This window comes from Echinops telfairi, unplaced genomic scaffold, assembly GCF_000313985.2.
Source record: "Echinops telfairi isolate 266 unplaced genomic scaffold, ASM31398v2 ScPeMD7_70;HRSCAF=299, whole genome shotgun sequence".
Lineage (NCBI taxonomy): Eukaryota > Metazoa > Chordata > Mammalia > Afrosoricida > Tenrecidae > Echinops > Echinops telfairi.
In genome coordinates, this window is record NW_022103968.1 from 7040738 (window position 1) to 7055209 (window position 14472).

Here is a 14472-nt window from a genome sequence, read left to right on the forward strand (position 1 = left end):
CCTATAGGACAGGCTAGAACCGCCCTGGTGAGTTTCTGAGACTGCAAGTCTTTACAGAAGTAGAAAGCCTTGTCTTTCTCCCAGGGTAGTTAGTGGTTTCAAACTGCTGACCTTGTGGTTAGCAGCCCAACGTGTAACCACTATGCCACCAGGACTCCCTGCCATAGAATAGGCATCTGCAGCAGCATCTTAATGCCTGCGTGTGTTTTTCTCAGACAGACCTGGCTGCCACAGTGTGGTCATCTGTTTTCCTTGGACTGGGCATCACCATGTTTACAAAATTTCTTATTGGAAGAACCCTACCAGGCGCATCTGGGAAACGAAAGGTTCCTGTGCACTCTGAGCCCTTCTCTGGGATCCCAAAAGCTTGGCCACCAGCTTTATTCATGGACGATCAGGGGGCACCGATAGAGGGTGGCTGTGAATTGAGTCGCCTCAATGGCAGTGAGTTTGGTTGGGTTGGAGAGCAGCGGGAAAGGATTCTTGGGGTGACGCAAATGAGTTAACGTGCTGATCAGTCCCTGCAAGGCTGGCAGGGGGAGCCCACTCGGAGGCACCTCAGAAGAAAGGCCTGGCGATCCACACCCCAATAATCAGCCCCCAGAAGTGCAGTTCTTCTCTGATACACATGGAGGGACCAGGGGTCAAAGCCGGCCAAGTGGCAACGGGTTTGGGTCTGAGGGGCTGGGGGTTTGTGGCGGTAGTTTTCCTGGGCAGGAGGAGGGCCGTGCCTGTGACTGCATTTACAGTCATAATTGAGGGGCTACCTCAGAGTTTTGCGGGGTGGGGGTGCTCTGATGGAAGAATTCCTCTATCGTGATGAACAACACAGAGTGGTCCTGCAGGGTGTCTCATCGGGCTTTCAGGTGTGCCAGCACATTTCCCTCTCAGAGAACTGCCCTTCATCGGCAGTTTCCACCACCTCCATAAAAAATGGCTAACGATTAACCCCGTGGTGCAGGTGTGAGGAACTATGCAAAACAAAGCCAGTTCAGGCTGAAGTGCACACTCTGAACTGCCTGGACTTGGGGACTGGTAAAATCAGAAATAACAATGGATTAATTGTTTTCATTTAAAAAACAAACCCATTCAAGTTCTCCTAGGCTCCTTTCCCTGGGGTGGGGCCGGAAGCTGTGGAGTGCTGTGGAAAGAGCCTGGGTTTGGCTACTGGTCACCGTTAGTGATCTCTGACAAACCCTGGTCCCTGAGGTTATGCCCCCCAGGAGACAGACTTCCCTCAATTCTGCAGAAGGAATTTTCCAGAATTCTCCGGAAGAGTCCCTGATCGGTTAGGAGGACGGGAAAGAGTTTAGATCCCAAATGTCCATGGTCAGAAGGTGGTAGTGTGTGCACCGGGGCCACAGAGTGTCAAGGAGGGTGGACGGTGGGGTCCAGGCTGCCGCACCTCCCCAGTGGGTTGCACACCCTTGCCCTGACCCACCCCCACCAATAACCCTCCCCCAAACCCGGCCGCAAATGGATCTGTGAGTGAGCTTAAGGTGACCAGACGTCCTGCTTTTGGCGGGACAGTCCTAATTTTTAACAATTTTTCCCCCGTCCCGTGGCATTTTTAAAAAGGCCCGATTTTTGGAAAGAATGCACCACAAGCTAGGGTATACGGTTTTCGGCTGCCATGTGGCTATTTCTCCAGGATATGAGTTTTATCAATGGTGTCCCGCTTTACCAATGCTAAAATCTGGTCACCTTAGTATGGGATTTCGGGGGCAGGGGAGAGGGGTGACATTCTGAGTCTCCTAGAGAAGGACCAACACCAAGCCTACGGCCATTGGGTCAATGCTGACTCCCCGGGACTCTCCAGGACAGAGTGGAACTGCCCCCGGGGTTCCGAGGCTGTGAATGTTTGCGGGAACAGAAAGCCTCCTCTTTCTCCCACCTTGGGAAGCGATGTTGCTCTGGGCTGTGGAGTCTGTTTGGACTCATGGTGAGCAACCTCGGGCACCACAGAAGGGAACACCGCCCGGTCTCCTGCGTCCTCACCATCATTCTCACGTGTGAGTCCCTTGTTGGAGCCACACATCCATCCCGCTCCTTGAGAAAAGCCCTTGGGTCTCTAAAGGTCTACCTCCTGGGGAAAATAACCGGGTCCCAGGAACAAGCAGGCAAGGCGGGAAAGGGAACTGACCCTCTCCGCATGCTGCACCGGCTCAGGCCAGATGTTTAGATGCCGAGCACAGCTCCCTGCTTCCAAAGCCCGGGCCTCTCCCCGAATTCCCCAGAGGTCCTGAGAAGTTAGCAAGGTGGGCACGGCTTAGGGCTGGGGCAAGTGGCAGACTGCCCGGAGACCTTCGGGCTCCCTTGCCATGCTATAATCCCCGTGGCCGATGCTGGGGGGGGAAGGGGGCACGGGGGAGGGGGCGCTGCCAGGACCCTCACTGAAGCAGCATCTAGACCTCAGACAGGTGCGAGTCAGCGAGTCAGGAGCGGTTGGTCTTGGAAAGCACCACAGGTGGCCCCCGGAGAGCTACCCAAAGTGCGGTGGGCACAGAGGACTTTGCCAGGGCCATGCCGCTTGCGCCCTCAGAAGGGAGGGCCCACTTCCAGGCTGCCCACTTGGTGCTTTCCCAAAGGTCTCCCCGGAGGAAAACTGGGTACCCCCTTCAGAGAGACTTGTGTGGGCAGAGACAGTAGATAACTCACCGCCATCCCCAGCCATCAACAGAAGCCAAGGAGCTGCTCTGAGCGTCTGCAGGCAGGACCTTGAACTCCATACTCCCCTAGCCCTGGATGCCAGAGTTCCTGACCCCTCACCTTAGTACATGGGGTGCAGGCAGGCATCAGGGTCCTGGCAGAGCCCTCTTGGGGCCACTCCGGTGGGCTTTTGTCTGCAGTTACCTCTTTGGATGAAAACTTTTCTCCCTCCTCACCTTCCCCTCCCCCCTCACTTCTTTGATTGGACACATGTAATCTATGGGCTGTGATAGACTGCACTTCAGAATTGATTTTTGTGCTCAACGGGTGTAAAACATCTTTGGTGCATGGAATGCCGCTGGGTGAGATATTTTTTCTTTATTGATGTGTGGGTGTGTTTGTGTGTACGTGTGTTGCGGGGGACAGGGGGTGGGGTGGGGGGGGTTGTTCTTGTCCCAACATCGCAGGGTCCTCTGCCCAGGGTCGCTCTCAGGCTCTCCGCAGCGGGGATGCTCTGCCACAAGTGTGGGCAGCCTTTTGAACTAAAGAAAATATTAATTTAAGCCATTGTTTTAGCATGAAATTGCAGGACCCTTCAGAAACCCTCGTTCATTTGGTTTAGGACCGAGTCACAACTAATGTCTTAGGGGCTGAGATGGGCCAACCTGCACACAGTTTACTGCTGGGGGAGCGGGGGAGGGAGGATGGTGACTTAAGACTGGGCCCTGTAAGGTGTCTCTGAGCTTCTAATTCCCCCCACAATCATGTTCCCTTAATTTGCTGGAAAGTCTGTCCTTGGAGAAAGCAAAGCAAAATACCTTCCTGTCTCCTCTTGGGCATCAACCTCAGCAGGCCAGCTGCTGAGCCCATAATTCCTGGAGCCAGAATTGGACCCACGGCCTGCCGCCCATGAGTGCACTTAGGGGACCGGAGGAACAGTGGGCATTTTGGTTGCTGACAAACAAATACCCTGCGTCACCATGCCCAGAGCATCCCAGTGATGACGCCCCCTTGTCCATCCACGCGCCTCAGGAGACCTGGGGCAAGATGGCACTGGTCACACATGACAGATTAGGAATCTGAGGCCCAGCCCAAGGGACTCGCCCAGGGGTTGTGCAGGTAGGAGGGGAGCAATCGAGACAGCGGGGAGATGAAAGCCCACATCTCTTGTTCCCAAAGGATGAGCTGTCTCAGGGCCCCAGGCAACCAGCCCAGCGCTGAGCTAGACTGCAAGGTGGAGACAGGGCTTACCTTCCTTCTCAGCCAAAGTCCTAGGACACAGCTCAGCAGAGACATAACTTAACCAAACAAAACCAAACTCTCACGGTCATCGGGTCTGTTCCAACTCAGAGTCACCCTACAGGAGAAGGTACCCGCCGCCCTGGGGCATTCTGGGACTGCAACTCTTTTTTTGGGGGTGGGGGGGGACTGCAACTCTTGACAGGAGTAGACAGCGCCTCACTTTTCTACAGGGCAGCCTTCTTACAGACTACCGTGAGGAAGGGCCTGCCAAAATACTCCAGTTCACATTTCTCTGAAAACCAGAAGAAATAAGGTGGGTGTAAGAATAATGAATCCAGCCTGGATCCTAAGCATTCTTTCACGGAGGAAAGGGCCCCAGAAGCCACAATGTCCTCCTGATGGTGAGGTCGGGCCAGGAAGAGGCTGGCTGGACGTCCTAGGGAGAACCAGGTGGCAGGACTGGACAAGGGTTTAGGGGGTTGGAGACTTGGTCTTCTGACTCCTGGGTCATACGCTTTCCCCAAGACCTCCCTCTCTCCCCTGAGCTGAAGAGACTTCGCCCATTAGGAGTGAGAGGCTCCTCATCTCCCGGCCTCCCCCTGGAGAACCACCCCAGGAAGAGAGGCCCACGGTGAGGGGAAGGGGGCTCCAGACAGACGCCCCTTAGAGGTCAGGGGTAATCCTCACCCAGCGTCCCATGTGCAACACAGGTACAACTTCGCCCTAACTTGTGGCAACAGACAGCACCTTAGAGATCACCTCACCCCGCTGCCTCCTTAAACCGGTGGGGAAACTGAGCCGGAAGAGGGGGGCGGGGGAGGGGGGGCGGAGAGGTGAGCCAGGTAAAGCCACCTATCCATTTCCAGAGCACCTTCTCCCTCCAGAGCTGGCCTTCCGCTGGGCCCTGTGAGCCATCAGCTGGTCCCCAGGGGAGGTCACAGCCCAAACAAAGGGAGCCTCTGTCTTTGATCCCCTGCCCACGGTCACCTTCTCCCTCCAGGCAGAGCTGGCCGGGGAGGGGGCGCAGGCTGCGGCAATAACATCACCAAGGCGGTGCACCTTCTCCACAGGTGCCTCAGACTGTCAAGCGCTGTCCGGTCCTTGTCCGGGGATGAAAAGCACAATGTCAACTGCCTGCTTCTCGGCTCCACTGGAGGCCACGTGGGCCAGCACATCAAAGCCCTCCACATAGTTACCATTCCTGGCTCAGGCGGTGAGCAAAGACCGCAGACAGGCACACAAAGGCTCCACACAGCCGCCGCCAAGTTCAATCCTAACTCGAAAATTCCCTCGGCCGCAGTATTTTCTTTCCTGGGACCCCGGGAAGGATTATCACTTAGCATCCTCTCCAGAATCAATTTGCGTCCACTTAGCCGTCGCTCTGGTATAAAATAAAGGAGCTTAGGACTCATATCCTCTGGGGTTTAATAAATGACCCCCAGCCGGCTCTGAGAAGACCATCTGGGGGGTGGGGGGGATGGGTGGAGGAAGAGATAATAGACAATACGCTGACTTTGGTCTGACTATTTTTTTTTCAAGAGCAATCAGGCTTTCTCTTTGAAATATAATGGGGAGATCTTAAAATACAGATTCCAGTCTGAAAGGACAAAGGAGAATATTCAAGCCTGGTTATGCCCTGGGTACTTAAGCCGCCTTTGAAAAGTTCGGAGGGAAAGGACAACAATTTGGAACTTTGCGGGGTGGGACTAAGTGGCCATTTGATGACAAAAGGAACGTTGGGACGAGGAGGCCGCTTCAAGCCCAAGAAGCGTTCTCTGGCTTCATGGCAAAAGCTGGGGCCTCCCAGGCCTTGACCGCTGCGTTCTTTTGAAGCACTGGCCGTCTGCCATCAAGTTGACCAGAGTGGAAAGGTTGGGGGGAAGGAATCTTGGGGGGCAGTCAGTTTATGTTAAGGGGGGAGAACCCGTTCCAAAAATGAGAGTCAGGATGATCACACAGCTGGGGAAAGGGGACCCAGGCTCCTGGCTTGGACGTGGCGAAAAGTTAAACGGGTGTGTGTCCTGTGATGCACAGTTTCAATACGGTGGGGATACAGCTGTGTCCTGACGACAGGCAGGTACAGACAGGCTTGCGTTGGAGCTCCAGTCCTAAGTGTGTCTTTAAACCACGTGTGTAGGTTTGCTGGAACAGGTGCACACGATTCCTAGTCCACCGTGCTGCTGCTGCTGCTGCTGCTGCTGCTGCTGTTCAGGATGCCGAGTCTGTTCTGACTCATAGCCACCCGTGCACGGCAGAATGGACCACAGTCCAGGCCTGCGCCGTCTTCACAGTGGTTCTGTGTCTGAGCCCATTGTTGCAGCCACGGTGCCTGTATTAGTCTAGGTACTTTGGAGAAACAAATCCACAACAACTCACGTATAAGAGAGAGTTTTATGCAAAGAAAATGTGCATCACGAAAACATCCCAACCCAATGCTGCCCAAGCCCACAAGTCCAACATTAACCCATACCCAACACCAGTCCACAAAGTCCTCCACCTCACAAAACAGAGGCAATAATGCCGACTGCAGAAGGAAAGCTGAGTCAGTGAACGTGTAAGCATCTCAGCACTGGCAGGGGTCTCCACATGGCTGCTCCAGCACCCAGGGCTGCATCAGGATAGATCCATGCAGCTTCTCCTTGGGGATATCTTGTAGGAAATCCATCTTGCAAGCTGAAGCAGGGAACTGCTAAGGCAGCTGCACCCGATGCAACCATCACAAAACAAGAAACCCGAGAACTAGAAAGGCGAGGCTTCACCACCCATTTATCCCTCTGCCTTTCAACCAGCACCACATGTGATTATTGGCCAGGCTGGCACAATCAACTAACTCAGTGCCCATCCATCCCTTTCGCTTCCCATCCACTTGACCGAGCATGATGTCCTTCTCCAGGGACTGGCCTCTCCTGACAACATGTGCAAAGCACGTGAGAAGAAGTCTCGCCAGCCTTGCCTCGAAGGAGCATTCTGACTGTACTTCTTACAAAGCAGAGTTTTTCCCCCCACACTGCTGTCAATATTCTTCACCGGCACCATAATTCAAATGCATTGATTCCTCTTCAGGCTTCCTGATTCAATGTCCACCGCCTAGGAGGCAATGGAAAACACCAGGGCTTGGGTCAGGTGCTCCTTAGTCCTCAAAGTAACCTTCTTGCTTTTCAACACTTAAAAGAGGTCTCATGCAGGAGAAGGCTGGAAGCCTTCCAAGGATGTAAAAGCTGCTTGTGTAGCCGGTGAAGACTTGCTAAGACTGGGGCTTGGGTCAGTTGCTTCAAAGTGCAAGGAAATCTACATCACATTAAAGGTAAGCTGTTACAAAGCAAAGAGGGAGATGCCCATAGGACAGATGTCCATTGCCCAGGGGCTTGCTGTGTAAATACTGGTTTTCCCTCAATGAGGTGCAGACGAACCTCTCTTAACTTTCAGCATCTTTGCATGCACTGGGGACCCCAGAGAGTACAGCATTGCAGGAGGCAAGAGGCTCCCATCTCGTGAATCGGAGACCTGTCTTCCTGCTCGCTGTTAGGGTGATGCTCAGAGGTTTTCAGGGTAACAGGAGGCTAGCATTTCACAGCAAGGTGCTCGGAGTTTGAAGGAAGTTTGCGCTGCACGAGCCCAGCTGCAGGCTACAGCCAGGACTTCCTCACCCACCCTGCTGATCCTAATACGCTCGGCTTCATTTTAAAGACAAGGAAGGCTCCCCTACTCCTCCAGACCACGGTCCTAGAGAGGGGCACCTGGGATCAGATCCCAAGTCGGCCACTACCTAGCTGAGAAACCTTTGACAAGTTGCTAACGCTCTCTGCTCTTAAAGTCCCACATCTGCAAAATAAGGGAAATTATACTGCCCCGTGGCGCAGTCAGGTAAGCGTTGGATTGTAAAAGGTCAACAGTTCCATCCCACCAACAAGTCTGCTGTCTGAATCCACTCCCTGGCAGTGGGTGTGGTCTGGCTTGGGTGTCTTCAGAGAGAACAACACGGCCATCAGGATGGGAGGAAGACGCGTTAGCCACCTGCGAGATGCAGATGACAAGGCCTTGCTTGCTGAAAGTGGAGAACGATTTGCAGACTTCCCTCAGGAAGATCAGAGACTGCGGCCTCAGGATGGATCACACCTCAGCTGTAAAGAAGGCAAGAGCCCACACAACGGGACCAAAAGAGCAGTGTGGTGATAACCCCAACAAAGATCCAAGTTGTCAGCGTCTTCTTCTCCTTCGATCTGTACTCGACGCCCCTGGTAGAAGCAGGCAAGAAATCACATGACAAACTACAATGATCGAAGATGCCATGTGAGGACTGACGTGCGCCCGACCCGAGTCCAAGTATTTTCCATCGCCTCCTATGCTCATGAAAGCTAACCACGAAATCAGGACGATCGCAGAAGAATCAAGGCCTCTGCACGATGGTGCCGGCGAAGAACGTGGAAACTCCCGAGGGAAAAACAGCCTGCCTTGGAGGAAGCAGAGCCAGAAGCAAGGGTGGCAAGACTTCATCCCACGGACTTCGGTCGTCTTATCAGAGACCAGTCCCTGGGAAAGAGTATCGTGCTTGGGAAAGCAGAGGGGCAGCCAATAAAAGGAAGACCCTTGGCCAGATGGATTGCCACGCTGAAACAATGGGCTCAAACATAACACCAAGAGTAAGGATGTCTCCGGACCGCGCGGTGCTGTGTGCTGTGGAACACAGGCTCGCTGTGCGTTGCAGCCAGACTCACAGCATGAGCTTCTATTCCTAGCCATAGTCATTGCTGATAACTACTTAGCTTCCAGTGTCTTCCACATGCTCCGAAAGACACCCCACCCCATGCACTATTTCAGTGCATCCTCACATCAGATCTCAGGTTGGAAGTACACTAACCCAGATGGAGATATCAGGCACAGAGAGGTCATGCAGCAGGCAGGTTGGATTTGGAACTTGGGCCCTCCAGAGGCAAAGCTGTAGTTCCTTTTGTGTAGTTCCCCTGACCCTGGTGGAGAGGGGGCACTGAAGAGAGAGGCTAAGGTAATGGGGTCTTAGGCCCGAGCTGCACAGTTAGGGATCAGCGCGCTACTTCTCTCGGTCTCAGCCCATCGAAGTCCCATGGCTCTAAGCTGGAGAAGCCTCCTCCCTAAAGACCAGCCAGGAAACCAGGCACTGTCCCTTGGAAGGTCTCAGGAGTGGACTTCTTCACAAGGCACACAAATGACATTGTTCCTCACCCTCACATCAGGCCGCGGGCTCCCACCAAACAAAACCTCTCTCGACCTTCCTCATTTTTCCCGGGCTCCCTTTCCGTCTGCCTCTTTAAAATTTGCAATTACCAATAATTCCCTTTGTTGCGCCCAAATGCTAACCACCATATTAAATTATTAAATATAAGTGTTTCTGAAATATTTTATCTTGACATGTATCTCCGGAGTCAAATGACCCCAGGCAGTGTTCATAATTAATTTCATCAAAAGGGAGGTGGTGGGGGAGGGCTGGCAAGGGGTTCCCTGAATGACCTGTCCTGAAGAAATACAGCTGACTCTGGCTCCCTGCTCTTTCTCCCCACCCCACCCCCGGCCCCCGCCCCGCTGGATGCCAGAGGACAGGAGCCTGCAGGCTTGTTCCATCCACAGGGCCGTAGCCCTTCAGGCCCGGAGAAGAAACCCACCCAGGCATTAAGCCCAGAGTCATGGAGTCGTTAACTACCCCAGGAGGCAGAGGTCGAGAGCAGAGAAGCCACGCACAAAGCCCTCACCACCCTGCGCCCTTGTGTAGCCTCTGTGAAGCCCCACGCATCCTCCTGCATCTACCCTGCCCTGCAAGCCCAGGTGTTGGTGGCTGTGTGTGCTGCCACACTGGAGCTCCATCCCATGGAGGGTCTCTCCTTATGGAGCCTGGTGTCCTCTCCCAGTAAGGGGGGCCTTTGTAGGACCAGCTCGGTGCATTTCAAGGCGCGCGCACAGGGCAGCGGCAACTACTTCCTAACATTCAGTATCCCCAGAAACAAAGAGCTTCTTTCCCCCTCCCCCACTGGGCCCCGAGAGAAAGAGAGATTAAGTTTGAGGAGTCACTTGCAATCAGAAAGCTACCATTTAATTACAATGTGCAGGAAATTACAGAGTGAATAGGCAGACGGCCGATAAGGGAGCGCCCGTCGGATGACAGGCCTGAAACCCAACCACTTCATCACAGGGCTACTTATCACAAGAGCTGTCTGGATGGCTGACAATCTGATTGTACTGTCAACTCAATTCATAATTAATATATTTATCAAATTAATTACTGAAAATATCTCCCCGGCGCTCGCCGTAAAACAGTGGCGAGCTTCACGGAGGGCTGGCTTCGTTTTCTGCTAATCACGGGGCTGTCAGCGTCACGAGGCCGGGAGCGGCCCCTGTTTTGCCTGCCTGACAGACAAATTGCCCTCTTTACAGAGAATGAGCCCGGGAATTTAAGAGAAGAAAAGAAATATGGCATTGTTTGCTGACAGCCGCAATCGCAGCCTTGTCTCAAAAACTGCAGCAACCCGAGCTAGCACACATGAAAGGGAGGGTGGGGGTGCGCTTGCAGCTAAATAAGTACTTTATGGATTCCTGACGGACGGAGCCCCTCGCCGGGGGGTGGGGGTGGGGTGTCCTCTGGCCAGCCGGCCACTCCAAGTCCCGAGTTTGCCCCTGCCTGGCGGGAGTCTGCAGCTCTTGGGTCGATCTGGGGGTTTCAGAAGCAGGAGATTCTTGGTCGGTTATTTTATGCAAGAAGGCCTTCATGGGTTGAGGGGTCCCGGTGGGAGGTGAGGTCCTGAGATGTGCACCCCTGCCCGTTTGATCTCTGTGCAGAGGGCCCCTGTGGGAGCAGACACGCACCCCTCTGAGCACCCTCTGCGGAAAGCCTGGTGCCGGCTGCCATGTTTGCTGCTTGTGCTTTCAGCAGGAGCACCTCTGCGTCGGCAGGTGGGATCACCTGGGCTGCACCAGTCTCTGGCCAAAGCTGCCTGTGGAGATCTTGCCGGCCCCTTGGGGAGCTCACCTGCTCAGGAGAGATGAGACTAGGGGCCCCAGTGTGGTGAGAACTGTGCGTCCAAGTGAGGACGAGACTTGCAGACATGTGTTCCCAGGTGAGGTGTGTGGACCTGTGGGTCCTGGCGAGGTGAGCCTTGGGTACCCAGGTGAGCTGAGACCTGAGGTCCCAGGTGAGGAGGTAACATCTGTGAGTCCAGTGGAGGTGAGTCCCGGCTGCCTCAGTGAGATAAGACCTTTGTGGTCAGATGAGTTGAGACTTGTGATTCAGCTGAAGTGAGACCTGGGTCCAGGTGAGCGGAGACCTGTGAGTTCCTGAGAGCTGAGACATGGGGACCCTAGCAATGTGAAGGCAGTGAGTGCTGGAAGCCCACACTGTTTGCCTGCGGTGGTGGTCCCATAGTGGCAGGTCGAAGCAGATAGTGAACAGAGCAGGAGTGAGGTCCACGCAGATCAGGCGAGCAGCCACCTTCTGGCCAGCCCGGCAGAGGTCCTGAAGGAGGCAGCATTTCTGGGGCACGCTGGCAGGTGGCAAATCACCCAGAGAATAGCAGCCCTGGCACCTTCCAAGCCTCCAGTCCTCCAGCTCTGTCTGTGGGTTCTGGGTGGGCACAGGAGGCATGGGCATAATGCAGATCTAGGCCCAGGCTCCGCATGGGGTGAGGTGTTTCAAAGGCCCACCAGGGCTGGGCCCCAAAGGCTTGAGGCCCCAGCTGACTTCCTCATTCCCTCCCTGCCCCTTCTCCTTGCACCTCTGACCCAAGATGATCAAAGCCTGCGAACTCCTCCCAGTCTCTGCGCTCACGGCTCTCCCGACAAGCCCCAGAGCTTCCAGATGTTGCCCCTCAGCCTGTCCCCTCCCTCTTCTGGACTCCCAGCCGAGCCCCTCCCCACCTTCCCCAGACCCCTTCCTGTGAGCCACCAGGTCAGTGTTCCCACTCTGCAGGGAATAAAAAGCAAAAACCAATCACAGGCTTTCATCACACCTGCAGGGGTGAGGGGCATTCAAAGGCTTCAGCGGTCCCAGTGGCCTCCTGCCCAGCTCCATCCTCTGCAGGGCCTCTAACTGCCCTTCAGACCTGATGAGCATGTCTGGTCACCAACCAGGCTCTTGTCCTCCTCCTGCCCTGGATGGTGCAAGTGCCCAGCCCACTAGCAAGCAACCACATCCCCATAACATCCGCCCTGGTAATTTCCTCTCCCAGTCGAGCTGGCCCTTCCAGAGACAGCAGGCTGGGAAGGTCACTTCCATGCCACGTGGAAAACGGAAGTCCCCGCTATCCAGTCGCTCGCTCCTCACAGTGGTGCTGTGGTCAAGGGTAGAACTAACCCCTAAGGTTTCCGAGGCTGTAAATGTTTGCCTGGTGGGTCCAGCTGGTGGCTTTGAGCTGCTGGCCCTTCTGGTTAGCAGCCCAGCGTGTGGCACCCTGAGCCACCGAGGCTCCTAGTGAAGAAAAGGGTCACCGTGGGCTGAGGTGAGGCCTGAGTCCTCCTCACCTGGGGCAGTTGTCCCTTCCAGCCCACAAGCCCGGCTGGCCTCCAAGAGTCTCCTCTCCCATCCAATGGTGCATGTTGGCTGCTGTGAGTCTGTGCCCAAGGCATGGAACAAAACGCCACTCCCACCAGCAGCCGAGGATCCGTCCCCTGGGATCCTGGGCATTTTCATTGGCTGATTTCTGGAAGGAGATTGTCAGGCCTTTCTTCCTAGTGTGTCCTAGTTTGGAAACTCCGCTGAACGCTGCCTGTATCATGGCAACACAGCAGCCGTCTCTGACGATCGGTGAGGTCTACCCCTGAGACTTGTGATCTTGGAATCAAACCTGGGTCTCCCACAGGACATGAAAACGCAGCCACAGAGCCACTGCTGACCCTGTCGTCTGGTACCATTGCTGTCACTGGGGGAGGCATCCTTACAGGCTCTTCTATAACCCGACATGGGCACAAAAGCAAGTAAACGAAGTCAATGAATTAGAAGCTGTGGGGTTGGCAACTGGGTGTCTGGTGATGCATTCCCTGAAGGCCTTTCGTAGCAAAAGATGCAGGTAATTTATACAATGTTTTACTAGCTCTTAAAAGGTCGGGTTTTCCTGTACTAGCTGTGCCTCCCTAACAGAGAGACAAGGGCTGCTCATTTGGCTCCAACATCTCAGAGGAGCCTGGCTGTAAAGTTAATGCAGTGAGAAATCTACAGCTCGCAGGCATTAAGGTGAATGGGCCGGCTCTCAGCCCAGGCAGCAGGAAAGGAGAGGAGGCATCTTGGAGATGAAAACCTTCGAGGGAATGTGAAAGGGGAAGCCCGTAGCAAGAATACAGGTGGGGTGGGCTGCCCTCCTCCTCTGAGGCCTCTTCCTTGGCCATCAGAGACCCCAATCCTAGCTCTGATGTCTGGGGGAGCTTTGAAAGCGTGCTGCCTGGCCCCGTTCCCGTGCCCTCTCTAGAGCAGGGACATGCATGGTGACCAAAGAGGATGCTGCTGACCGGGGCAGCAGGCAGACACAGAGAGAGATGAGGTGACAGTGCTGAGGCTGTTGGGACCACTGGAAAACTTTGGGGAACAGACAGCGATGATGGTTGCACCCGCAGTGGGTGTAACCCATTGTGCCAACCTGCACACTGAAAAATGGTTCAAGGGGCAAGTGGCTCATGACATACATTTTATCCCAGTGAAAGTATTCAAAACTAAAAGTCCGTCTAATCCACACAAGAACATTAATTACTGTGGGGCCTCCAAAGAAGTGGTGAGAGAAAGAAGGTAAAGACAAACAGGAAGGAGGGGCAGGGGCAGTGGGAATGGAGAGAAAGGAGGAAACTTGGAGCCTGAGACAAAGGCTGCTCCCTGGGGCAAGTGAGCCACCTCTGTGGGCAAAGGGGTCCTTCCTGGCGCAGCAGAACCCAGGGAGGAAGGGAGGGCTCCTAGAGCCAGAGGAACTCAGCCCGGTGCCATGGGCATGGCTCCCGGAAGTGTCTGTTTTCAGAGGAAGTGATGATGTCCCTGCGTCAGGACCTGGGAAGGGCTCTCAGAACTGGGTGCACACAGAGAGAAACTGGCCTGGCTAAGGGTCCTCAGAACCACCTGCCTGCACGGTCCCCAGAGACGGGGACATTTCAGGGGCATAAAGAACAGTGGCATAGGGCTCAGTGGAGGGTGTGGAGAAGTGGGGGCCCACCGCTGGGGGCAAGGAACATTGCGCTGTGAGCAAGAGGGAGTTGTCATCAGTGTGCCACCCCACGTGTGCCCAGGGCACACCAGAGGGAGGTTGTCCCCAAACCAACAGGACCCCTAATGCAGGTTCATCCATTCTCTCTGCAAACAGCTTCTGGTCACCGGATCAGACCGTTGGATGTGGCCAGTCCAAATTAGCACCCAGGAATCTGCAATTTTAAGATGTTCCTGGTGACTCAGATGCAGACCGAGATGCCAGGAGGCTGGCTTGGAGAAACACTGCACTGGGGGGGAGTAGGAAGGGGCACTCACTCACAGAGAGAACGTCAGGAATCCCCAGAGATACTGTATGTAAGGAGCTCCTACTCTGTGCTGTGACATCGTCTTTGCCGTCATCATCGTCATCAACATCATCACCTCCATCAGCATCATCA